Raw genomic sequence first — 26,460 nt, 5'->3', positions numbered from 1 at the left:
TTTGTGTAAAAACCAGAAGCCTTTCTAATAGGTTTAACGGGTGAAGAAATACCAAGAGACCTAAAAAGACAGTGTATTCTATTTATGCCAGAATGTTCTTAGCCCGGATGTGGAAGGAAGAGAAGGTCCCAACAAAAGAAGAGTGGATTATCAAAATGACTGTGAAGATCAGACATCAAGATGATAGGAAATTTAAGCAAAGAAAAAAGTTAAAAGGACAAAATGGGGAAAATAATGAAGATGAAATGTGAAAAAGCATGGTGCAAAAACCTTAAGGATATAACCATCGTTAGTTCAAAGATGGCAAAATTAAGGGAGAATGAGATAGGCAGGAGAAGTAAATATTTAAAAAACCAGAAGAGGGAAGCTGGGGGAGATTGGGATTCATCTATGCTGTCTGCAAGAATGATGTTTGTGTTGAATATAAAATGCTAAAACTTAATAAAAACTATTTATATATATAAAAAAATTAAACAAGAATGGGAAAAATTTATTGAATACCTTAAAGATACATATTTAGAAATAATAATAATAATAATAATAATAATAATAATAATAATAATAATAATAATAATAATAATAATAATAATAATAATTGTATCCCGCCCTCCCTGGCCGAAACCGGTCTTAGGGCAGCTAACATCAAATATATAACATTAGTATAAAATCAAACAATAATTAAATTACCTCCTAAAAACAAATCGGGATCAAATTAAAATCGAATTAGATGGTTTTCCACAGGCAGGATTGATATAACATTGATGAAGCCAAAGTAGCAAATAAGGAAATGGAATAGAACGAATCATTGTAATTACATGCAAGAAAAGATGGCAAAATATGGAAACGGGGGGTGGGGGGTGGGGGAGAGTCCAAGGGGTTTGTATAATCCCAGTATTGTATATATTGAAAATGTTTGGAGTGTATGGAAATAAAATGATAAAATAAAAAAACTGAATAATAATAATAATAATAATAATAATAATAATAATAATAATAATAATAATAATAATATTTATATCCTGCCCTCCCCAGCCGAAGCCGGGCTCAGGGCGGCTAACAACAATCAAAATAGTCCAACATTTTAAAACATTCATTATAAAATTAATTAAATCAAATTAAAATCAAATTAATCATGGAACTTTGGAGTGTCAGGCATAGCCCTATTGGCTTTAGCCCAAACGTAGCAGAGTTTTCCTGCACAGCGAAGAAGCTAGTTGCAGCGATAATGACTAGTCAGCTAGACTCAGAAGAACTATTTACAGGATTTATTAAAAGGAAAAAATAAAACCAGCAGAGTTTCTGCATACAAATAAAAGCAAAATAAACCCTCTCTTTTTCTCTCTCAAAACCATACACAGCACTTCTAACTCCTAACACACCTCACATCAAACTGTGCTAGCAATCCCTAGATAACAGAGTTGAGTGCTGCTCGTTAACCAATCAGAGCGAGTAGTTTCTAGGTCAAGCAGACCTGGGCTTTCTGCCAAGAGTAAATTGCCACCAGCTGGAGTTAATTGGTGAAGCTAGAATCTGCAAGTTTCCCACGAGAACCAATTAACAGAAACTGAAACCGAAACTGAACACCCCCTCACAGATTCTGCTGAACAATTAACTCCAAATACACCTATGTAGGAGATCATTTTTCCAGCAAACCTAAACCCTTGCACATACGCTTGTTCTTTACCTTTGCCAATGGTTTAGTTAACACATCTGCTACATTTTCTTCACTTGACACATAAGTACAGGTGATTACATTGTCTTGTACACAGCAACGTACATTTTGGTATTTTACAGAGATATGTTTGGAACGCGATTTGAAACCCTCTGTTTTACTTAATGTTATACAAGCTTGATTATCAATGTAAACTTGTACTGGTTCTCCACAATTTACATTTAAATCTGCCATCAAATGCTTGAAATAAATCACCTCGTTGCACAATTCACTCAATGCGGCATACTCTGATTCCGTTGATGACACACTTACAACGTCTTGCTTGCGTGACCGCCAGCTGATTAAAGCTCCACCGACCATTATGACTAGTCCTGTGACAGATTTTCTATCTGGCAAATTTCCCCAGTCACTATCACAGTAGCAACTCAACATTTCATCCTCTGAAGAATTTAATTGTAACATATAGCCAATTGTCTGTTTGAGATACCTCAGAACTTGTTTTACCCCTTTCCAGGCATTTAGTGTGGGTTTTGAGACCAATCTACTTAATATGCCTACTGCATAGCTAATATCAGGTCTGGACCACTGTGCTATATACAATAAACTTCCAATTACAGAGTGATATACATCAGGATGTTCAAATTCAGGACTCTCATCTGTATGAAGTGTTTTTATGAAACCTGGATCCATAGGCACCGCTGCCCCTTTGCAATCCTGCATCCTGTATGTAGTCAGTAGTTGTTTAACTTTGTTCTGCTGACTAATTAGGCAGCTGCCATCTTGGGCCCAGCACACTTCCAACCCTAGATATGTCCTAACCGGGCCTAAGTCTTTTGTACACCCACCTGCAGCATACAATCTTTGCCCCCTCAGGCGCTGCCACTGGTGTAAAAACCTTATGCTCATTCAGAGAGGACATCTCTTCCTCCATTGCCTGTTTCCAGCGCTCTGCCTCCTCTTTTGGTAACTTTAACACTTCCTGAAAACTCTTGGGTTCTGCAATTACACTAAACACATTTGCAGTATCAGGGGAAAAACGCACCGGAGGCACTCCTTTGTTTTGTCTTTTAGATCTTCTGGGAGAAATTTTTTCTTCTGACCCACTTTCCTCCTCAGAACTACGACCTCTCTTTTGTTGCTTAGCAACTGGTCTTTGGCTAACTTCACTTTCCTGAGAGCTCTTATCTGAACTTTCCTCCCCCTCAGACTCTGATTCCCTGTGTCTACCTTCAGAGTCATGAAGCTCCTGGGAAGGTTCAAACCAAACCTCAGTATTGGCATGTAGTCTCTCCCAGCCACTATGTTCACAAAAACTGGCATTCCTGGAGATCACAATGCCATTTGTCCCTTCAGCAAAGCGGAAACCTTTTCCCAGCTCCTGGTAACCCACAAACACTAGCTGTTTGGTCTTAGGATCTCCCTTCTTTCTCATTTGTTTCGGAATTAATACCCAGGCTTTTGATCCAAACACATGCAAATGGTCAATTTTGGGTTTTTTCTGAAACAATTTAAAGTATGGGGTTGTACCTATTGTTTGATGAAAGAGCCTATTTTGGAGATAACACGCGGTGAGCATGCTCTCCCCCCAATAAGACATGGGCAAATCAGCATCAGCAAGCATGGCAAACATCATATCTTGTAAAGATCTGTTTTTTCGCTCTGCAACGCCATTCTCCTCTGGTGAAAAAACGTTCGTTTTTCTATGCCCAATGCCACGCTTTTGTAACCAATCTTTAAAAGGCATTTGACATAAATTCGCCACCTCTGTCCGTCTGAATCCTTTTGAGTTTAACAGACAGAAATCTTTCCACAGATGCCACCCAGCCTTTAAACTTAGTGAACACGTCACCCTTATTTTTCATGGGAAAAACCCAAGAATAACGCGTGGCGTCATCCACAATTGTTAGTGAAAAACGCGATCCACCCCTGCTTACAGCAAATGGACCAATTACATCCATGTGAACCAGCTGTAGCGGTGACTCACTAACTCTGTCACTTCTGGGGTAAGAGACTCTGTGGGTTTTAACCTTTTTACAGACATTACAATCAAGGTACTTGTTACAACTCTTTAAATTACCCCCATCAGCCAATTCAGACATTTTTAGTACACTTTTCCAGCAAGCATGCCCCATTTTCCTATGCAATAAGTGCACACAGTTGTCATGTATAGCTTTGTTATTCACTGCAGGCTGAGATTTACTGACTACTGCTGCAACTTGAGAACCTGCTTTAAGCCAAAACAAGCCTCCCTCTGACTTAGCAGTGCCTAAAATCTCACCAGCCTTCTTAATAATGCAACTGTCTCCTTCAAAACACACTTTAAACCCAGCTTTTAGCAAACAATCTACAGACATCAGATTGCTCCTTAATGAAGGCACACAAAGTACATTTTGCAGGCATTCGCGAAGACAAGGAACAAAAACTGCACCCCCTGAAATCACTTCGGAAGTACTTCCGTCTGCTAGAGCCACCTGGCTGCGCTGTGCTGAGTTCTTGGAAACAAACAAGTCATCTGAGTTCACGATGTGGCGAGACGCTCCCGAATCGACCACCCAGACCGCTTGTTTCTCATCAGCAATCTTGACCTCGCCGGTCACCAGCTGAGCCGACTGTTTTCGTTTGAAGAATTTCCTTTTACGCTGCTGCTGCTGCTGATCTCGTCTCTGCTCCTGCACCGGCCACTGAGACTTGACCAACTCCGGACATTGTCGTTTTAGATGCGCTGAAGACCCACATCGGAAACAACGCCTAACAGCAAACGCTGACTCCTCACCAGTACGCTGCTTTTGCTTCACCTCTGGCACGGCATGAGAACTCCTTCCAAACCGCCCACCTGTAGAAGCCTCTGCAGCCACCGACCTTTCTTGCCTCTTCTGCCATTCTTCAATCAAACGCCCAGTAACGTAACTGACTGATAAATCACGCTCCTGTATGCCTTCTAGAGACAAAACTAAATTATCCCAGCCTTCCGGGAGAGAACTCAAAATAATAGCAACCTTCTCCTGCTGGTCTAACGCACAGTCTCTTTCCTGTAGCGCAGCAAACTTTAACTGTAAACTGTGTAGGTGTTCCTGCATTGTAACCCCAGGCAGTAACATTGCCTTGTACAATGCCTTGCGAATGAACAGCTTGGAAACCGCTGTCTCACGCACATGGAGTTCTTTAAGTGCTTGCCACACACCTCTAGCTGTCTTGATTCCCCTCACATACGGCAACTGGGAATCTTCCAGCCCCAAGACAATTGTGGCCCTTGCTCTTTGGTCTTTATCGAGGTCTTCATCATCAGGCTTCGTAGGAAACTTACTCACCACTTGCCAGAGACGATCCCTCTGCAGCACTGCCTGCATGCGTTCCGACCACAGCAAGTAATTGGAGTCATTCAGACGCTCAAAAGCCATCTGACCTGGTTGTGAGGCCATCTTGAGAGCGATGTCCCTGGAACCCGGAACCAGCTACTCACGACCACCGAGAGAGAAAACAGGAACCACAGCACCCAGCACTCACACGCTGCAGCTGTTGTCCTTGTGTCCGCTGCGTCACCAGCTCACCACGGTCAGGAACCAGCCAGAGAACAACAACTTCTGGAACTACTGGAACCAACGCCGTTGATGCTGACACCACCGCAACTCAGGCTGGCAGCACAATGCCCATAACCTCATGGAACTTTGGAGTGTCAGGCATAGCCCTATTGGCTTTAGCCCAAACGTAGCAGAGTTTTCCTGCACAGCGAAGAAGCTAGTTGCAGCGATAATGACTAGTCAGCTAGACTCAGAAGAACTATTTACAGGATTTATTAAAAGGAAAAAATAAAACCAGCAGAGTTTCTGCATACAAATAAAAGCAAAATAAACCCTCTCTTTTTCTCTCTCAAAACCATACACAGCACTTCTAACTCCTAACACACCTCACATCAAACTGTGCTAGCAATCCCTAGATAACAGAGTTGAGTGCTGCTCGTTAACCAATCAGAGCGAGTAGTTTCTAGGTCAAGCAGACCTGGGCTTTCTGCCAAGAGTAAATTGCCACCAGCTGGAGTTAATTGGTGAAGCTAGAATCTGCAAGTTTCCCACGAGAACCAATTAACAGAAACTGAAACCGAAACTGAACAATTAATGGCAACCATCAAGCAAAATTCTGTGCAGGTTGCCAGAGGAGGGAGTCAGTCTGCGCCCTGACCAAAGGCCTGGTGGAACAGCTCTGTCTTGCAGGCCCTACGGAAGGATGTCAGGTCCCACAGGGCCCTAGTCTCTTGTGACAGAGCGTTCCACCAGATTGGAGCCGCAGCCGAGAAGGCCCTGGCTCTAGTTGAGGCCAACCTAACCTCTCTGTGACCTGGGATCTTTAGTGTGTTTTTATTTGCAGACCGTAAATTTCTCTGTGGGACATACCAGGAGAGGCAGTCCCATAGGTACGAGGGTCCTAGGCCGTATAGGGCTTTAAAGGTTAAAACCAGCACCTTAAACCTGATCCTGTACTCCACCGGGAGCCAGTGCAGCTGGTACAGCACCGGATGGATATGATCTCGCAGCAAAGACCCCGTAAGGAGTCTCGCCGCAGCATTCTGCACCCGCTGGAGTTTCTGGGTCAGTCTCAAGGGCAGCCCCACGTAGAGCGAGTTACAATAATCCAGTCTGGAGGTGACCGTCGCGTGGATCACAGTGGCTAGGTCAGGGTGAGAGAGATAAGGAGCCAACTGCTTAGCTTGGCGGAGATGAAAAAATGCCGCCTTTGTTATAGCTGTAATCTGCGCCTCCATGGAAAGGGAGGTGTCGAAGATTACACCCAAACTCTTAACGGACGATGCTGGCACTAATTGCACCCATGCAAGAGATGGGAGTTGCCCCCTCAATCCCATATCGCTCCGTCCCAGCCAGAGGACCTCTGTCTTCGAAGGATTTAACTTCAACCGGCTCCCACGTAACCATCCAGCCACAGCTTCCAGACATCTGGTCAGTGTATCTGGGGCCGAGTAAGGATGGCCATCCATCAACAGATAGAGTTGGGTGTCATCGGCATACTGATGGCAACCCAGCCAAAAACTCCGGACAAGCTGGGCGAGGGGGCGCATAAAGATGTTAAAAAGCATCGGGGAGAGTATCGCACTCTGAGGCACTCCACACACCAAGGAGTGGCGCGATGACAATTCCCCCCCCAAGCGCCACCCTCTGTCCCCGACCGGAGAGAAACGAGCGCAGCCATTGAAGGACTGTGCCCTGGATCCCCACGTCGGCAAGGCGGTGGTCCAGAAGTTCGTGATCGACCATGTCGAAGGCTGCTGACAGGTCTAGAAGAATCAGCAGCCCCGACCCGCCTCGATCCAGCTGCCTGCGGAGATCATCTGTTAGGGCGACCAGAGCCGTCTCGGTCCCATGACCAGCGCGGAAGCCGGACTGGAATGGATCGAGAGCAGATGTTTCATCCAGAAACCTACCAAGCTGTTCAGCAACCGCTCTCTCAATCACCTTACCCAGGAATGGAAGATTCGAAACCGGGCGGTAATTGGATAGATCTAAAGGATCTAATGATGTTTTCTTTAAGAGCAGACACACCACTGCCTCCTTCAGTTCCCCTGGGAATATCCCAGTGCCAAGGGACAAATTGATGATATCCCCCAGGGGGGCCCGCACCTCGTCTGGGCACGCTCTAATCAGCCAGGACGGGCACGGGTCAAGAGGACAGGTGGTGGGCTTTCCAGCTCGGAGGAGTCTGTCCACATCGGCTGGGGATATCCGGTCAAAGTGGTCCAATACTGGACCCGAGGACAGTCGAGGGGCCTCCAGTTCCTTTATTGTATCCAAATTGGCAGGGAGGTCATGGCGGAGCAACAGGACCTTCTCCGCAAAAAAGCTCGCAAATGCCTCGCAGCTGTGTGTCGAATTGTTATTTAAATTTGGCTGTCCTTCAAGGGACAAAAAAATAAATAAAAATAAAAATAAAAAATAAAAAAACCTAAAAGAAAAAGAGAAAGTGCTTTATCCACAAGAGGAGAGCTTTCCCACAGGCACCAGACCAGCGCATGAGGAGTAATAATAATTATTAACAACAGCAACAATAATTTATTATTTATACCCAGCCACTCTGGGCGGCTTCCAGCAAAAGATTAAAATACAGTAAGGAGGAGCTCTTTCAATCTATTTTCCCCATGGCTTTGGAAGCTCACCTGATGGCCTCCTTGTAGTGCATGAGGGCCTCCTGGAGCTTCCCCTGCTGTTGCAAAACACTGGCTAAATTTGAATGCGCAGCTGCAAACTCCGGGAAGACCTGCGGGGAAGAAGCTCACTCTTAGTTTCCCTGAGAAGCATTCTAAAGAGACGGAGGCTGCTCTTTGAGGCTCAAAGGTTGTGGGCGTGAAATAAATCCTCATTTGGATTGACTTGCAAAAATTAAGGAGGAGGAGGAACCTATGGACTGCCTTTTTAGCATGCATTGGAAATACTGTTGGGAGATCAGACTGTCAAATGACCAATGCCATATTTTAAAGAGCCCCTCTTTGATGCTCAAATGTGGCAGGGGCTGGCTGCAAAATAAATCACCGTTTGGAATGATTTGTGGTAATGATAATAATAATAATAATAATAATAATAATAATAATAATAATAATAATAATGGGCCTATGAACTGCCTTTTTCGTACGCATAGGAAATACTGTTAGAAAATAAGACTGTCAGGGGATCAAGCTCAGCCGACACAGAGAACAGCATGTGCCCAGCTTTTATTTCAATTTCTGTACCGTTCCTTAACACCTTGCATTGTTCTTCTGATGAAAAAGCAGATTTTTGGTCATTCCAGGAGGCCTAGGAATATAAAAAGGGGGACAGACCCTCTTCCTTCCAAAAGGGACTTATCGGACCATGCTTTGTCGAGCCTCAAAATGCTACTTCACTTTCACTTCTTCACCATTATTTCCGTTATTGATCAAGAAAAATTTGATCGGCGATTTTTAAAAAGACCCAGACTAGGAGTCCAGGGTACGCATGCCTAACCCTTATATGTCAATTTAATTGTTGTAATTCTCCACGCACGTACCTCAAGAGCTTTCCGGTAGAGGCGGACAGCCTCCTCGATATTCCCTTGTTCTCGCTTGATGTTCGCCAGGTTATTAAGAGAATCCGCGTGAGTCGGACATAAACGGAGAGCTGTATTGTAGCATTCCTCGGCTTCGGCAACCTTCGAAACACAAAACAGAGTTTTTACACGAATATTAGTATGTCTTTCACAGGAGCCCAAAAGGCTGCTCTGTGATGTGATGGCTGGATTGAGGTTTGATACGGCCCCTCAGCTCCTGACGGTAACTTGGTATTAGAGCGGTTCATAAAAAACTCTTTTTTTGAAAATGCCTGCTCCAAAGTTCTTCTCTTACCAACAGTAGAGATTATATAGCTATATCTGGAATGGCATGCATATCAGTTAATATCTTTTATATATATATGCCAGCTGTCCTTTGTCAACAACCAATTGTTGCTGTTTTTTATATTGAATATATGCTATATGGTAACTGTTGCACCTCATAGGTAACTCAAGCCTTCTGCACGTCACAAAAGATGTATTTTATCAAAGTCATTGTTGAACTGAAATACAATTAAGAAGTATATTAATAGTGAAATGCAATTAAGAAGAAGCATATTAACAGTAAAACCCCACAATTGTTGAGCCTTTTTTAAGGATTTGACCCCAGAGGTGCTGACCTTTTTTTAGGATTAAAGTTCTTGAGCTTTTTGGGGGGAAGTTTTGCCCTAGTAAATAAACCGCCACGAGGGCCGGATTAAATCGACCAGAGGGCCAGATTAGGCCCCTGAACTGGACTTTGGACATGCCTGGTCTAAAAGAACATTGGGAAAATTTAAATTCTTTGGCAGGATAGCAGGAAATATGACAAAACCAATGCATTTTGAGATCTAGGAGAGATGGGTGGAAGGCCCCCAAAGTGGACTTTGGACATGCTTGGTTTAGGGGAACATAAATACAAGAGCAGACTAATCCGATTCAAACTCTCTTTCCCGCACACTTACCGTCTTTTGCAAGATGTATTTAAGGAAGACAGTAAGGGAAATGGTTTTGGTCATACTAAATCAAAATTAAGAGACAGAGTTGCTAGATAGTAAAAGAAAATCATTGCCAAAAACGTATAAGAATGGCATACAAAGGATGAAGAAGTTAAGTCGGTTATGATTAAATGGGCTCAAGATTTTGGTCATAACATTGAATTAGATAAGTGGGAAAGATTATGGGCAAAAACAATTTATTGAATGTACAGCACTAATTAAAAATTTAATGAAGGTGACGTATAGGTGGTATTTGACGCCGACTAAACTTGCTAAAATATATATAACTCAAGATAAGGCACGCTAGAAATGCAAGGAGAAGGAAGGGAATTTCGTCCATAGGTGGTGGATGTGCACTAAAGTCAAAGTCTACTGGGATATGATTTACAAAGAATTGAAAAAGATCTTTAAATATACTGTTATTAAAAAAACCAGAGGCTAATTTTTGAAAGTGATTTACAAATGCTAAAGTAAATTGTTTTAAGTAGAGTAAGAAGGTAAATAGGGCGATATATGTTCAGGTAGGCAGCTGTGGTGGTCTAACGCAGTTGAAATATATAAAAAATATATAAATTGTCCAGTAGCACATTGCAGACCAACTCAGTTTGGTCTTGGTAGAAGCTTTTGTATCTGAAGAATTGGACCTGCATACAAAAAATTATACCAAGAAGAAGCCAAGTTTAGCAAGCCCTGTTTAGGGAAGCTTTTAATGTTTGACGGACTATTGTATTTTAATATTTTGTCGCCAAGAGTGGCTGGGGAAACCCAGCCAGATAGGCGGGGTATAAATTTTATTATTATTATTATTATTATTATTATTATTATTATTATTATTATTATCATCATCATCAGGTGCTACTGGACAATTTTTAAAGGGTGATATAGAAATGCTAAGAGGATCGTGACTGCTTAAGAAAGCCAGGGAGTGGGAGCGGGGGAAGGGGGAGGGGAGTCGACGCTTGGTATGAGCAAAGTTGTATGTGACGATATGACAAAGGAAAAAATAAAAGAGGACTTCTTCTAGGTTCTGTACCCCAAATCCCCCCCCCCAAAGAGCCCAATTTCGAGGTCACCATCATCCGGAAGGCTTTTTTCAGCAAACCCTCTGACATACAGAAAGCAAAAGGGACCGGTTTCATTTTCTTTTTTTAATTTTTATTTTATTTATAACATAGTCCACAACAACTCATACATACAAACAGACCCACCACCATTGACTAATTATCAAAATTAAACTCCTATCCCCTTACACAAAGAAAACATAACATAAAAATAAAAGACTTTATTCTGTTAAATGGCCGCCTTATTTACCTCTTGTATACTATTTCTTTTGTATGGGATTATTACAATTTTTCCTAATTATGACTTAAACCACAAAGTCTCCTGTAGAAATTAATTGAAACAAGTCCAAGTGTATATTTTGGGGCACTGTTTGGTAAAGTATTCTCTGCATTTTCCCCATTCCTTTTGGAATTCTTGTCTGGGTTGTGCCCTAATTGTCTCTGTTAATCTGGCCAATTCAGCATGGGGTAAAAGCCTAAGAAAAAGCTAAACAACTTCAATCCTAAAAAAAGTTCAACAATTTAAACCCTAAGAAAAGAGCTCAACAACTTCAATCCTTAAAAAAAGTAAACAACTTTGGTCGGCCCTTATGGCCCTTCACTTCATCAAATCTGGCCCTCTTTGAAAAAAGTTTGGACACCACTGCCTAATAGGAAAGTTTCTGTATTTTTTTTTCACAGGCCCACCAGAAATGTATAAGTGTCCCTTCTTCTTTACTGCACCTCCAGCACAGTTTTTTTGTTTTATACATTTTAGCTATTTTGGCAGGTGTTAAGTACCATCTATAAAACATCTTTTATATAGATGTTCCCCCCACCCCAAGGCAAAAGGGACCAGTTTCTTACGCTGCCTTTCTCTTTCAGCGCGTTGGCCAGGTTGCAGTAGGCGTCAGGGAAGTGGGGCTGGAGCTCAATGGCCCTCTTGTAGGTATCGATTGCCAGATCGATCAGCCCCTGTTCGTAATACACACATGCCAGGTTGCCGTGGACAACAGCGTGGTTGGGACTCAGGCTCAGGGCCCGTAGGTAGGCTGCAACGGCTCTGAAATGAGATCAAGGACTGGTTCAGTTTCATTGTCACCAGGGTGGATAAAAATCTGTTTTTTAAAAAATAAAATGCTTTGGGAGGACGATTAAGAGGATCGAGGCGGGCCGGGACTGCTGATTCTTTTAGATTTGTTAGCGGCCTTCGACATGGTCGATCACAAACTTTTGGACCACCGCCTTGCCAACGTGGGGATTCAGGGCACAGTCAGACAATGGCTGTGCTCCTTTATCTCAAGTCGGGGACAGAGGGTGGCGCTAGGGAGGGAGTTGTCGCTGCGGCACTCCTTGTTGTGTGGAGTGCCGCAGGGCACAATCCTTTCCCAGATGCTTTTCAATATCTTTATGCGCCCCCTTGCCCAGATTGTCCGGAGTTTAGGGCTGAGTTGTCGTCAATATGCTGATGACACCCAACTTTATCTGTCAATGGACTCGGCCCCAGACACACTGACCAGATGCTTGGAAGCCGTGGCTGGGTGGCTGCGTGGGAGCCAGTTGAAGTTAAATCCTTCGAAGACAGAGGTCCTCTGGCTGGGTCAGGACAACATGGGGTTGGGGGGCCAACTCCCATCTCTTGTGGGGGCGCAATTAGTGCCAGAGCCTTCTGTCAAGAGCTTGGGTGTAACCTTCGATGCCTCTCTTTCCATGGAGGCACAGGTTGCAGCCACAGCAAAGGTGGCATTTTTCCACCTCCGCCGTATTAAGGAATTGGTTCCTTACCTTTCTCGCCCTGATCTGGCCAGTGATCCATGCGATGGTCACCTCCAGGCTTGATTATTTTAACTCGCTCTATGCTTAGACTCACTCTGACACCCTATATGGGATTTGGTATATAAATTTTCCCGTGGCTTTTTTGCTGGCCCATGTAGCACCAGCATGGATAGCTGGCTTGGGTGAATAGCTGATGTTTCCTCCCTTTGTAGTCTTGATGAGGCTGCATTTTAAGCTGTATTTTAATTAACTGGGGTTTTTTTCTATTCTATTTTATTGTAATTTATATTTGGTGTTAGCCGCCCTGAGCCAGGCCCTGGCCAGTGAGAGCGGGGTAGAAATAAATAAATAAATAAATAATTCGGGGAAGAATTATTTGTTTTAAGTTTTTCATGTGTGCGAAAACTCAGTCCAAGTTTTTCTTGGGGGAAAAATGTTTCAGCACATCAGTTAAGCAACATGGATACATATGCTACCATGTTACTGTTTTAGTGAAATAAATTGCTTAAATTGTTATGAAGGAAATGTTTCTTTTCTCCTTCCAATCAAGTGCAGCAGAAAAGTTGTTCAAATAAAAAGTGTTCACTTATTAAAACTCACCATCATTTCGTCACAATCGGGCTGTATATAGCAGAACCAAATCATTTTGATATAACTGTAGAAAAGACTCTGAAGTTAGGATTCCAAAAAGGAAACCTGCCTCCGATTGTCAATATTAAGAGGATGCCAGCAAGGCTGAACCTTGCGGTAAAAGGGGGATTTAAATCAAGTCTTATGGATTTGGGATTTAAATCAATTTGCTTTAAATAAAATCAACCCTCTAGGCAACAATGGGAGTTAGTTTGGGTATGGGTGCAACCACTAAACTGAGAATATAAGACGTAATGTGATTATACGCAAAACCAATAAAAAACATTTATATAAAAAAGAGAATATAAGCTCTATGCCTATTTGCTTACCTGTCAAATATACGCGCCTCCTTCAAGACGTTCCCCAGATTAATGTAAGCATCCAGGAAGTTGGGGTCCAGGGTCACCGCCTGAAAATATTTAAGATAATAGATTTTTGTTACTAATACAGTCATACCTCAGGTTGAAGTAGCTGCGGGTTAAGCATTTTCGGGTTGTGCTCCGTGGCGACCTAGAAGTAACAGAGCGCGTTACTTCCGGGTTCTGCAGCTTGCGCACGTGCAGACACTCAAAATGATGCCACACGCATCTACGGAAGCAGCAAATTGTGACCCGAGCATGTTCGCTTCAGGATGCGAACGGGGCCCCGGAACGGATCCCGTTCGCATCCAGAGGTACCACTGTATAACAGCATGGTTACTTTTAAATAAGTGGGTCAACTTTGACCTAGGCTGCCTCCTACCTACCTTCCTACCTTATCGATCTACCGACTTTATCTTATTATCTATCTACTTGCCTACCTATCTTATCTATCTATCTATCTATCTATCTATCTATCTATCTATCTACCTACCCTATCTATCAAATCTATCTACCTACCTACCATCTAATCCAGGTGTGGCCCAACTTGGCCCTCCAACCCCCATCATCCCTACCTAACAGGACCAGTGGTCAGGGACAATGTGAGTTGTAGTCCCAAAACAGCTGGAGGGCCAGGTTTGGCCATGCCTGAATCTATCTACCTACTCAATCAATCAATCTAACTAATCTATCTATCCATCTACCAACCTTTCTTATATATGTATCTATCTAATCTACCTACCTAATCTATCTAATCTAATCTAATCTAATCTAATCTAATCTAATCTAATCTAATCTAATCTAATCTAACTATCTATCATCTATCTAATCTATCTATGCAAGGAATATCAACTGTACGAGAAATGGTACCAACTAATGTACTAACAGGACACCGGAGGCCCATTGCAGCTGAAAAAATGCCTCCAGTTTTAATATAAAAAAGAATGGGAAACGTTTATTGCATATTGACAAAAGCAGTGCACACAGGTTAATACATTAGCAGGATTAATTTTTTTTAAAAAACCCACCTGTAATGGTTAAATTTAAAGTAGAATCATAGAATCATACAGCTGGAATAGACCACAAGGGCCATCGAGTCCAACCCCCTGCCAAGCAGGAAACACCATCAGAGCACTCCTGACATATGGTTGTCAAGCCTCTGCTTAAAGACCTCCAAAGTAGGAGACTCCACCACACTCCTTGGCAGCAAATTCCACTGTCAAACAGCTCTTACTGTCAGGAAGTTCTTCCTAATGTTTAGGTGGAATCTTCTTTCTTGTAGTTTGGATCCATTGCTCCGTGTCCGCTTCTCTGGAGCAGCAGAAAACAACCTTTCTCCCTCCTCTATGTGACATACTTTTCTATATTTGAACATGGCTATCATATCACCCCTTAACCTCCTCTTCTCCAGGCTAAACATGCCCAGCTCCCTTAGCCGTTCCTCATAAGGCATCGTTTCCAGGCCTTTGACCATTTTGGTTGCCCTCCTCTGGAGTAAGGACAGTCCCCAGATTTACAAATCAGTCCCCATACAAAATCCATTTAAGTTGAAAAGTATCCCCGGACTCATTGAAAAAAAATCTGATAACCTTAAATTAGTGATGATGATTTTATTGAAGAAGAAGAAGAGTTTGGATTTGATATCCCGCCTTTCACTCCCTTTAAGGAATCTCAAAGCGGCTAACATTCTCCTTTCCCTTCCTTCCCCACAACAAACACTCTGTGAGGTGAGTGGGGCTGAGAGACGTCAGAGAAGTGTGACTGGCCCAAGGTCACCCAGCAGCTGCATGTGGAGGAGTGGAGACGCGAACCCGGTTCCCCAGATTATGAGTCTACCGCTCTTAACCACTACACCACACTGGCTCTCCAGTGATGATAATGAATGATGATAATACAAAGGAACCAGGGGAGGCAAGTCAAATAATCCCATAATGTGGGATTAACATTGATTGTGTATACAGTTGTTTTTTAAAAAAATATTATTTAATTTAATGATTTGGTTTTTTGTGAAAACTAAAAAAATATTATACAGTGGTAGCTTGGGTTAAGTACTTAATTCGTTCCGGAGGTCTGTTCTTAACCTGAAATTGTTCTTTTTTAAAATAATAATAATAATTTTTATTAAATTTTCCTATTTACAAATTCGCCATCCCAAACAGTATTCACAAATTTCAACTTTTTGGACTTCCACAAGCTTTTCCACCAATCCATATTTTCTATTTTTATGCATTCTCTAAATTTATATTGCCATTTAATATTATCCTTTCAGTTCTATTTCTTTTTTACAATACATCTTTAACTTTCACAAAGCCTCTTTAAATCCCACTAGCGTTGTCTGTTCGTCACATATGCTTTTCCGATAATCTGTAAACTTTCCCGAGTCCTCGATGAACTTGTGATCCCATTGATATCTAATCTTCCCAGTCAGTTTATCCAGTTCTGCATAGTCCATAAGTTTCATTCTCCACTCTTCAAGGGTCGGTAGCTCCTCTTGTTTCCATTTTTGGGCCATTAATATTCTTGCCGCTGTTACTGCGTATTGGAAAAGTTTGTAATCCTTTCTATTTATCTCTCTTCCAGTTATTCCTAACAAAAAGGCTTCTGGTTTCCTTACAAATGTGTATTTAAGCATCTTCTTCAACTCATTATATATCATTTCCCAGAAACCCTTTACCTTCTTACATTCCCACCACATATGGAAAAAAGATCCTTCTTTTTCTTTACATTTCCAACACTTATTACATGTTTTGAACATTTTTGCTAACTTAACCGGTGTTATGTACCATCTATATACCATTTTCATAATATTTTCCTTTTTCCATTTTCATAATATTTTTCCCAGTCAGCCAATTGTATATTATAACCAAAGTCTCTGGCCCAATGTATCATAACCGACTTTACCTCCTCGTCCATCGTTTGCCAATCCAACAACATTTTATACATTTTTGACAATATCTTATAATCATTGTTTATCATCTCTATTTGAAATTTCGATTCTTTTTCCGTATATCCACTCTTTTAAATCCTTTTTAAACATTTCATTTACCTGAAAATAATGCAACCAATCAAACACATGTTCTTTTACTTGTTCATATGGCTTCATTTTCCATTTCCCCCCTTCTTTAATTATTAGCTCTCCGTAAGTGATCCAATTCCCTCTCATATTGATTTTCTTTACACTCATAACCTCTAATGGAGACAACCAGTGTGGAACTTTGGGTTCTAATATATTTTTACACCTATCCCATATTTCTATTATGGAGCTCCTGAAAATGTGATTCTCAAAACCCTTGTGACTTTTCTTCTCCAACCACAAATACACGTGCCACCCAAATCTATTATCAAATCCTTCTAACTCTAACAGTTTATTGTTTTTTAATTTTATCCATTCCCTTAACCAGCAGAGACAAGACGCTTCATAATATAATTTCAAATCTGGCAGCGCAAAGCCTCCTCTTTCCTTTGCATCTGTCAATAACTTACATTGTATTCTTGGCTTTTTGCCCTGCCAGATATATCTTGAATTTGCCACTCTTTGAAAGTCGTTGTCCCCCTAATTATAGGAATCATTTGGAACAAAAATAACATCTTTGGAAGCACACTCATTTTGACCGTTGAGATTCTACCCCAAAAAGAAAGTTTCATCCTTCCCCAAACTTACAAAACTTTTTTGATTCTGTTCCACACCGGTATATAGTTGTTTTGAAATAAATCAATATTTCTTGGAGTTAACCATATTCCCAGATATTTTACCTTCTTCGCCACTTCAATCCCTGATTCTCGTTGCATTACTTCTATTGCACTTTGGTCCATATTCTTAATCATTACTTTGGTTTTTTTCTTATTTAATTGTGGGAGCCAGGAAGTCATGGAAAAGGCTTGTAGTGCCACCTGGTGCCTTGCTGACCTCGGTGACCAGCACTCTGAGCTTACAATGTATTAGAATGTATTGACCCTATAAGGAGTTAGGTTCCCCCCTCTGGGCACTGTAACCCTATATGGTTTGTGGGTGGGTTAAAGCTTGACCGGATGAGGTAACGTGAGACATTGGAATGCAGCCATGCGGCTGGAGAGAACAAAGGATAATAAAATCGGAGGAGAGAGAGGAAGGAGCTTTTTTGCCCTCCGTCCATGGAGACATTTGCCTTTGTGTGTGTTTTTTCTTTGCCTTGCACCCCAAAATGACGGCTGGTTTCCGTCAACTGGTTCCCACAAGTGGTGCCCTCTCTGAGGCAGAATAAAAGGATACGGCTGAGGTTTTTAAAAGGGAAAAAAGAAGCAACTGGAAGCAAACAGTCTGAGGCAGACTAAGAGGATTTTAAAAGAAACTGAGAGGATTTTTGATCCAAGCAGTGGTTATCATCGACTCACTACGTCCGGCAAGGATTGCAAAGCGCTCTACATCTTTAAAAAAGATCCCGGTGAGTTCGATCCCTTCTATTATATTGATTTTTGAAAAATGGGCAGCTCTTTGACTACTCCCCAACAGAAATTTTTAAAAGACTTAAAATTTCTCCTCTCCTCCAACAAACTGGAAGTTCCCGAGGGTGATTTGATACAGCTCATTCTGGCCATTGATGAACATTCTCCCTGGGACTTGGGTGTAATTGCAAATGGGACTTGGGAACTGAAACTTTGGGACAAGATTGGTGAACATTTTCATGAGCTCCCCAGCATCAGTACTCGGATTTTAAATGCATGGTGCAAGGTTCATTACGCTATGGGCTCTTTATCACCAAAAAATATCTCCCTGGCTGCATTGCCATCACAACCTCCAGCTTCTTTAATCCAGTCTGCTGTGTTAGAGTTTGTTCCAATCCTTGCCCTGCCAGCAGCTCCAGAACCCAAGCCTCCAGATTATAGTTCCTCACTAGAGGACCCAATCCTGCAAAAATATCGTGGTCTGGCTGGAAATGACCCTGCTCTTTCAGCAGCAGAACCAGCTACCCCCTTTCAACGTGCAGCCCTTGCCTGTTCCTTATCTCAGGATACCATGGCATTCCCTGTTATTGTGCCCCCTGCTGGTGCTCCAGCAGGAACTCAAGCCCAGCACCAACCTTTTGACTTTAAAATCTTGAAAGAGCTCCAATTGTCAGTCAGGACAAATGGACTGCAAGCACCATTCACACAGGCTCTTTTGGAAGCCACATTAGCCCAGCTGTTGGTTCCAGATGACATCAAGCTTTTGGCACGTACAGTTTTACCTCCATCAGCTGGTGTATTATTTGCTCATGAATGGGAAATCGCCTGTCATGGTTATGCTCCTGCCTTACTGCAACAAGCAAGAGGGAATAATCCTAATATTACCCTCGCAGATGTGATGGATGCTATGATGGGCCGTGGGCCCTTTGCTCAGGCTTCAGTACAAGCCACACTGCTGCAGATTTTATTGAGGGATACTGCTCTTGCTGCTCAACAAGCAATGAGAAAAATCCCAGAACCCACCAGTATTCAATCAAGGTGGGGTTCAATCAGGCAAGAGGCAAGAGAATCATATTCTTCCTTTATGGACAGGCTGATTACAGCAGTGAGTAGACAAATTGAAAATCCTGAAGCCAAACAAATAATTATCAAACAATTGGCCTTTGAATATGCCAAAGAGGATTGTAAGGTTGCGTTAAGACCGATAATACACAATCCTGCCACAGACACAGCAGCCATGCTTCGCATTTGTCAGTCTGGTGATACAGCCACCCACAAGATTCATCTGCTAGCAGCAGCGCTCAATGAAAACCAGCCTGTAGCCACCGATACAACGTTTCCAGCGTGGCGAACCAGGATCACCGATACCTCAGTGTGGGTAGAACGGTGGCCTCCACCAAAAGAAAAATCCGCAGCAATGGCACCATCCTGTTTCTGAACAGCTTATCTCTGAACAATTGACTTTCGGCCACATTGAACCATCTTCATCCCACTGGCTCCAGCAGACAAGGAACAGTTTGCTTTTACATTGCCAGTATATCACGATTCGCAACGTTATCAGTGGATTGTCCTCAAGGCATGCGGAACTCCCCTACACTTTGTCAACATTTTGTGGGTGAAGCATTGAAACCTTTCCACATGCGCCACCTAGAGGTGCTGCACACGAGCTGCACCTGGCCGTATTTGCTACATCGTTGCCAACAGGAATTTTATATGCTCAGGCGGAACAAGAAGAAGACTATCTGCATTATAGAATGGTTACATCTACCACATACCCCACCGAAGAACATTTATTCAGTAATTGAATCCACATCAGACATTGTTATCAAAGGACGTTCACGTGCAAATTGCTTTAGCTGATTTTATAGGTGTCATCATTTTTAACCCTCCAAAGGATGACCGTTTGACATTTCTGACACAGGTCACCTATGTTTGGCTACCCCCTTGTCTCTCACACCTCTCCCCTCTGCACTAACCCTCTTCATGGATAGAACAAGAAGTAGGGGGGTGGTGACATGGGAGGAGGGAGGAAAATGGAAATGTTTATATACCCCTCCACAGTCTTCTGCCCAGTGAGCTGAGCTAGCAGCTGTGATTCTTGCCTTTCAATCCTTTCCTACTCAACCTTTCAATCTTATTGTGGATACTCAGTATGTATATCGCCTTTTTGCTAGTTTACCAATATCTTATATAACTCCTTCCTTGGATTCTGACTTGTTTTCCTTGTTTCTTGGCCTGCAGGCCTTACTTCAGCACAGAGAGTTATCTTATTATGTTGCACATCTTCGCTCCCACACATCACACCCAGGGTATTTAGCAGAGGGCAATGCAAGAGCAGATGTGGCTCTGAGGGACATTTCTACCTTTTCTCTCTTTTCTGACCCTATACTAGGTCATAACACCTTTCACCTTCCTGCGAAAGCATTGGCAAAGCATTTTTCTATTCCTTTGGCCCAAGCAAGGGATATAGTTTCCCAATGTGCTTCTTGTTCTAAATCTCAGCTGGCCATTCCTTTTGATGCTGTCAATCCTAGGGGCACGTCTGCATTGGCGTGTTGGCAGATGGATGTCACACACACACCTGTGTTGGCTCCACTCTCCAAGGTTCACCTCACGGTGGACACCCACTCTGGATTCATATGGGCTACGCCCATGAGGGGGGAAACAGCTCGGCATGTCATTCAGCACACTATCCGCTGTTTCTCAGTCATGGGTAAACCTGCGCGTATCAAAACTGATAATGGTCCAGCATATATTTCTAAAACATTTTCGGAATTTTGTATGTTGTGGAATGTGAAATTAACTCATGGCATACCCTTTAACTCCACAGGTCAAGCTATAGTGGAAAGAGCACACCTGACGTTCAAAACACTATTGCTTAAACAGCTTGGCGGCCGAAGCATACCAACGGCAGATATCCCTTCGGCTGTTCACCAAGTTCTTTTTGTACTTAACCATCTTTTATATCCACATAATAGGACCCATACTCCCGCGGAATTGCATTTTAGGAAGGAGGAGGCACTCCCCCGCCCCTTGGTGGTGTACCGACGCTTGCCTGATCCCGCGTGGCATGGACCTGTTCCGCTGATCACGTGGGGACGAGGGTACGCGGCAGTGGACGTCGAGGACAAGCCTTTGTGGGTTCCAGCTCGATGCGTGCGGCCATGGCGAGTCCCTTCAACTACAGAAGTGCCTTCCTAACCATTTGCCTTGCCATCTTTTGCTGCATCATTATACAAGGATGAGAAGCAGATGACACAATCCAGTTGCAGCCACCATATTTCACCTTATCGGCTGGCAAGCAGCTGTCGCCTGAATCCTACTCTGGCTGGCAGTATCCACGGCTCAGCCACTCTCGAACTATAAGAACAGCATTGTTGAATAAGACTTTTAGGGGAGAAAATTATCATAAGATATGGAGGAATAATATTTTTGTACAAGATATGATTAAGTTTACCAGTTTATTGCATGCTTCTAAATGTTGGTTATGTATGCACATGCCGCCCTTTGCCAGTCATTCAGGCATAATGCTTCATGGCGTGCCTGTCAATGGATCTTTTCAATTTACTGATATTATATCCCCTAAGCAAACTTTTTGGCCTCCAGTACAATTGACCCTCCATGAGCCTGCCCCCATTTGTTTTCAAATTAAAGAGGGGAAAGAATCATGGGGCATATATCCAAACTGTCAATATACATTGAAATTCATGTTTAATAGCTCTTGTTCTCTTACAGGAACATACAGTGACCAATCTCAGTGCTTTAGAAGCGATACCAGTGCATGGCTAAAAACTAGGAAAGAAACCTACCATGCAAATTGGAGTCTGAATTCTTCTATCCCTGGCTTAGCAAATGCCACAGATGAGCAATTTCATATCAGTTCCTTATTTACTGAAGCCTTTAATTGGTCCCAACAGAGTAGTAATATCAGCTATTTACTCCAAAGAGAGTTATGGTTGCTTTGTGGCGAAAAAGCATACAAAGCCATTCCTCGAAACCTCACAGGCACATGTACATTGGGTCTCGTGGTTCCGTTGTTGTATAAGGTTGATAAGTTACCATCTTCTCTTAGACTACGAAATCGTCGGGAGGTAAATTCACCCATAAATCAATATATCGGTACCCAGGTCTCTCGGGCCTTGCTGCCCTCGGTGGGTGCAGCAATGAACTATAGGGACCTCCATCGGCTAGCAAATTGGACTGAAGGATTATTCAATGATACCATAAAAGCTTTGAAGGAACTCAACCAGGAGGTGTCTGCAATGAGAGAAGTGGTTTTACAGAATCGTTATACTTTGAATGTGATTTTAGCTTCAAAAGGAGGAGTTTGTGCGCTTGTTCATTCTCACTGTTGCATGTTTATTCCTGATAATAATGTCAGCATATCTGCGACAATCGACCATATGGAAACCATGGTAGCCCACAATCCGTTTGCCCCCCCTCCTTCCGTTGATCCATGGGCATGGTTATATTCTTGGCTTCCGGATGGAAGTTGGCTTCGACATTTATTGATTTTAGTGATCATTATAGTAGTTATTTGCATTATTTTGTGTTGCTGTATACAATGTATTCCTTCTTTAATTTCTGTATGTACTGCATGGTTCTCCAGTCCGCGGCCCGCTTCCGGTCTCACAAGAGTCGCCTATCGCGCTCGATATAACCGTATTGGTACTGACATATATGACTCTGATTAAATAAATAAAGAAAGAGGGCATGTGGGAGCCAGGAAGTCATGGAAAAGGCTTGTAGTGCCACCTGGTGCCTTGCTGACCTCGGTGACCAGCACTCTGAGCTTACAATGTATTAGAATGTATTGACCCTATAAGGAGTTAGGTTCTCCCCTCTGGGCACTGTAACCCTATATGGTTTGTGGGTGGGTTAAAGCTTGACCGGATGAGGTAACGTGAGACATTGGAATGCTGCCATGCGGCTGGAGAGAACAAAGGATAATAAAATCGGAGGAGAGAGAGGAAGGAGCTTTTTTGCCCTCCGTCCATGGAGACATTTGCCTTTGTGTGTGTTTTTTCTTTGCCTTGCACCCCAAAATGACGGCTGGTTTCCGTCAACTGGTTCCCACATTTAATATAAACCCGGCCACCTTGCCAAATTCCATCTCCACATTTAAACTCTTTAAAGGATCTTCTATCGTTATTACCAGGTCATCAGCAAAGGCTTTAACTTTATATTCGTTTTGACCTACTGTCACCCCTTTTATTAATTCATTTCGTCTAATTGCACTCAAGAGGACTTCCAGAACCATTATGAATAACAGTGGCGAGAGAGGACAACCCTGTCTTATACCCTTCCATATCTTCACTTCTTCTGTTATTACATTATTCACAATCAATTTAGCTCTTTGCTCTGTATAAATCGCCCTTATTCCATTATAGAAATCGTTCCCCACTTCCATAAATTCTAAATTTTTTAACACAAATTCCCATGATATACAGTGGTGCCTCGCAAGACGAATGCCTCGCAAGACGGAAAACCCGCTAGACGAAAGGGTTTTCCGTTTTGGAGGCGCTTCGCAAAACGAATTTCCCTATGGGCTTCCTTCGCAAGACGAAAGCCCATAGGGAAATCTCCGGGACAGCGGGGAAGCGCAGCACGTCTTCCCCACTGTCCTCGGACCTCCTCCGAAGGCTGGCGGTGGTGTGGAGACCTCCTCCCGCCGCCAGCCTTTGGAAGGCTGCTCTGAAGCCTGGCGGTGGGGTGGAGAAACCTCCTCCCGCCGCCAGGCTTCGGAAGGATGCTCCGAAGCCTGGCGGCGGGAGGAGGTCTCTCTGCCCCACCGCCAGCCTTCAGAAGGCTGCTCCGAAGCCTGGCGGCGGGAGGAGGTCTCTCCGCCCCACCGCCAGCCTTCAGAAGGCTGCTCCGAAGCCTGGCGGTGGGGCGGAGAGACCTCCTCCCGCCGCCAGGCTTCGGAAGGCTCTCCGAAGGCTGGCGGTGGGGCGGAGAGACCTTCTCCCCGCGCCAGCCTTCGGGTGGCTGTCCTGAAGACTTGCGGTGGGAGGAGGGTTTTCCTTCCCACCGCCAACATTCAGAATGCTGTTCTGAATGTTGGCGGTGGGGAGGAAAAACCCTCCTCCCACCGCAAGCCCCGGGAACAGAGGAGAAGCGCTGCGCCCCTTCCCCTCTGTTCCCGTATCTGTCCTGAAGGCTTGCGGTGGGGAGAAAAGCCCTTCTCCGCACTGCCAGCCTTGAAAGCGGTTTCCATAGGAACGCATTAATTGATTTTCAATGCATTCCTATGGGAAACGGTGCTTCGCAAGACGAAAAACTCGCAAGAAGAAAAAACTTGCGGAATGAATTAATTTCGTCTTGCGAGGCACCACTGTATTATCAAATGCCTTCTCCGCATCTACAAACATTAGTATAGCTTGTTTCTCATTCCTAGCAGACAGATATTACAAAACATTTATTATATTTCTCACATTATGTTTCATCTGCCTGCCTGGAAGAAACCCTGCTTGATCATCGTGAATAAATTCTCTCAATACCTTTTTTAATCTTTTTGCTAATATTCCAGCAAAAATCTTATAGTCTGTGTTTAACAATGAGATCGTGTGTTAAATCAGAATCTTGCTTGGGAATAAGTATGATGAAGGCTTCTTTCCAAGTTTCCAGAATATCTTTTTCCTTCAAAATATTATTCATAACTTCTTTCAGTGGTACCGTCAGGGTGTGCCTCAATTCTTTGTAATAACTGGCTGTAAATCCATCTGGTCCTGGAGCCTTTCCTTTTTTCAATTCTTTTATGACCTCTATTATTTCCTCATTCTCAATTGGGGCATTCAGTCTGTCTTTCTTTTCTGTCGGGATCTTTTGCACCTTTTTTTCTTTTAAATATCTTTCTATTCTCTTCAAATTGTTCTTTTCTCTGTTGCTGTACAAATGATTATAAAAGTCCAAGAATCCTTTTCTAATGCCTTTCGGGTTCTCAATCTCTTCTCCATCCACAATAATTTTGTTGATTATGTTTTGTTCCTTTCTTTTCTTAATTTGCCACGCGAGCCATTTACCTGACTTATTGGCATTGTCCATAAAATATTCCATCAACTTCTTTTGCGCCTCTTGTATGATTTTTTGATCACCCAAGAGGTAATCGTTAATTCTCCATCTAAATGATCTTTCTTCATAACCTTTAATTTCCAATTTTATTGGACTGTGGTCTGAAATTACTCTTGGCTGAATTTCAATTTGCCGAATTCTTGGAGTTAGTTCATTCGAGACCCAAATTTGATCTATTCTTGACATTGACAGATTTGGTTCCGAATAAAATGTAAACTGTTTCTCCAGTGGATGTCTAAGTCTCCAAACATCAATTAGATTACAGTTTTTCGTCATTGAAAAGAAAGTCTTGGGTAGTTTTCCTTCTTTGCTAACCTGAAATTGTTCTTAACCTGAACTTTAGCTAATGGGGCCTCCTGCTACCATTGAGCCGCCAGAGCACGATTTCTGTTCTCATCCTGAAGCAAAGTTCTTAACCTGAAGCACGATTTCTGGGTTAGCGGAGTGTATAACCTGAAGTCTATGTAAAACGAGGTACCACTGTATATATTTAAAAATTGCATCCAATTTTGACAGTGTTATTACAAACCACTTCATTCAGCCCTGCAACATCTTGCGAAGCAGCGATATACTAATATGCATCTGTTATTATGTGACATTGGTCAAGGCTTTCTGGGAAATAATATATGATGAATTTAAAGAAAATGTTTGAAAATACATTTGTCAAAAAAGCCAGAAGCCTTCTCACTAGGTATAAGACTTCTTATGTCTGCAACGACGGCAGCAAGAATGCAACTAGCCCAATGGGGCTTAAATTGGATTGTTATGAATGAAAAAAATTAGTAAAAAAATATTTCAAAAGAGAATGCTACTTGCCCAATTAATGGGGCTTAGATCAGGTTATTCATGAAAGAAATGATAAAAAAATATTTAAAAGAAGAGAGAATGCTACTAGCCCAATTAATGTGGCTTATATTTGATTGTTATTAATAAAAAAATTAATAAAAAATAATTTAAAAAGAGAATGTCACTAGCCCAATTAATGGGGCTCATATGGGATTGTTATTAATGAAAAAATTAATGAAAAAATAATTTACAAAGAGAATGCCACTTGCCCAATTAATAGGGCTTAAATCAGATTGCTATGAATGAAAATAATAAATTCTTTAAAAGAAGAAGAGAGAACGCTACTAACCCAATTAATGGGGCTTCTAATGGATTGTGATTAATGAAAAATTAATAAAACATTATTTAACAGAAGAAGAGAGAACGCTACTAGCCCAATTAATGGGGCTTATATTGGATTGTTATCATTATCATTATTTTTCCAGGCCTTCCCATCTAGAGCCCAGAAACTCTGTAACAGTTACCTTCTCAAAGTGATGAATCGCCAGCCAGATTTCCCCTTGCGCATTGAACACACAGCCGAGGTTACTCCATGCCACAGCAAAGTTGGGTTGGGTCTCGATGGCTTTCAGGTAGCAGGCCTTGGGAGGGTCGAGAGGTAG

The 26,460-nt window shown here is 42.6% G+C and overlaps 1 pseudogene across 1 annotated transcript in view; it reads right to left on the bottom strand.

Annotated features, from left to right (window-relative positions):
- The window catches only part of LOC308578193, a 33,797-nt pseudogene extending 7,337 nt beyond the window's left edge, over positions 1-26,460 (bottom strand). The window contains exons 1-5 of the transcript in view: positions 26,323-26,460; positions 13,490-13,569; positions 11,622-11,817; positions 8,699-8,839; positions 7,833-7,933 (exon numbers count right to left, since the gene is read on the bottom strand). The product of the transcript in view is annotated as an uncharacterized misc_RNA (transcript). The remainder of the gene's footprint in view (positions 1-7,832; positions 7,934-8,698; positions 8,840-11,621; positions 11,818-13,489; positions 13,570-26,322) is intronic.

This window comes from Podarcis bocagei (assembly GCF_964188305.1).
Source record: "Podarcis bocagei genome assembly, chromosome: W".
Classification (NCBI taxonomy): domain Eukaryota; kingdom Metazoa; phylum Chordata; class Lepidosauria; order Squamata; family Lacertidae; genus Podarcis; species Podarcis bocagei.
This window is presented reverse-complemented; position numbering and strand designations above follow the sequence as displayed.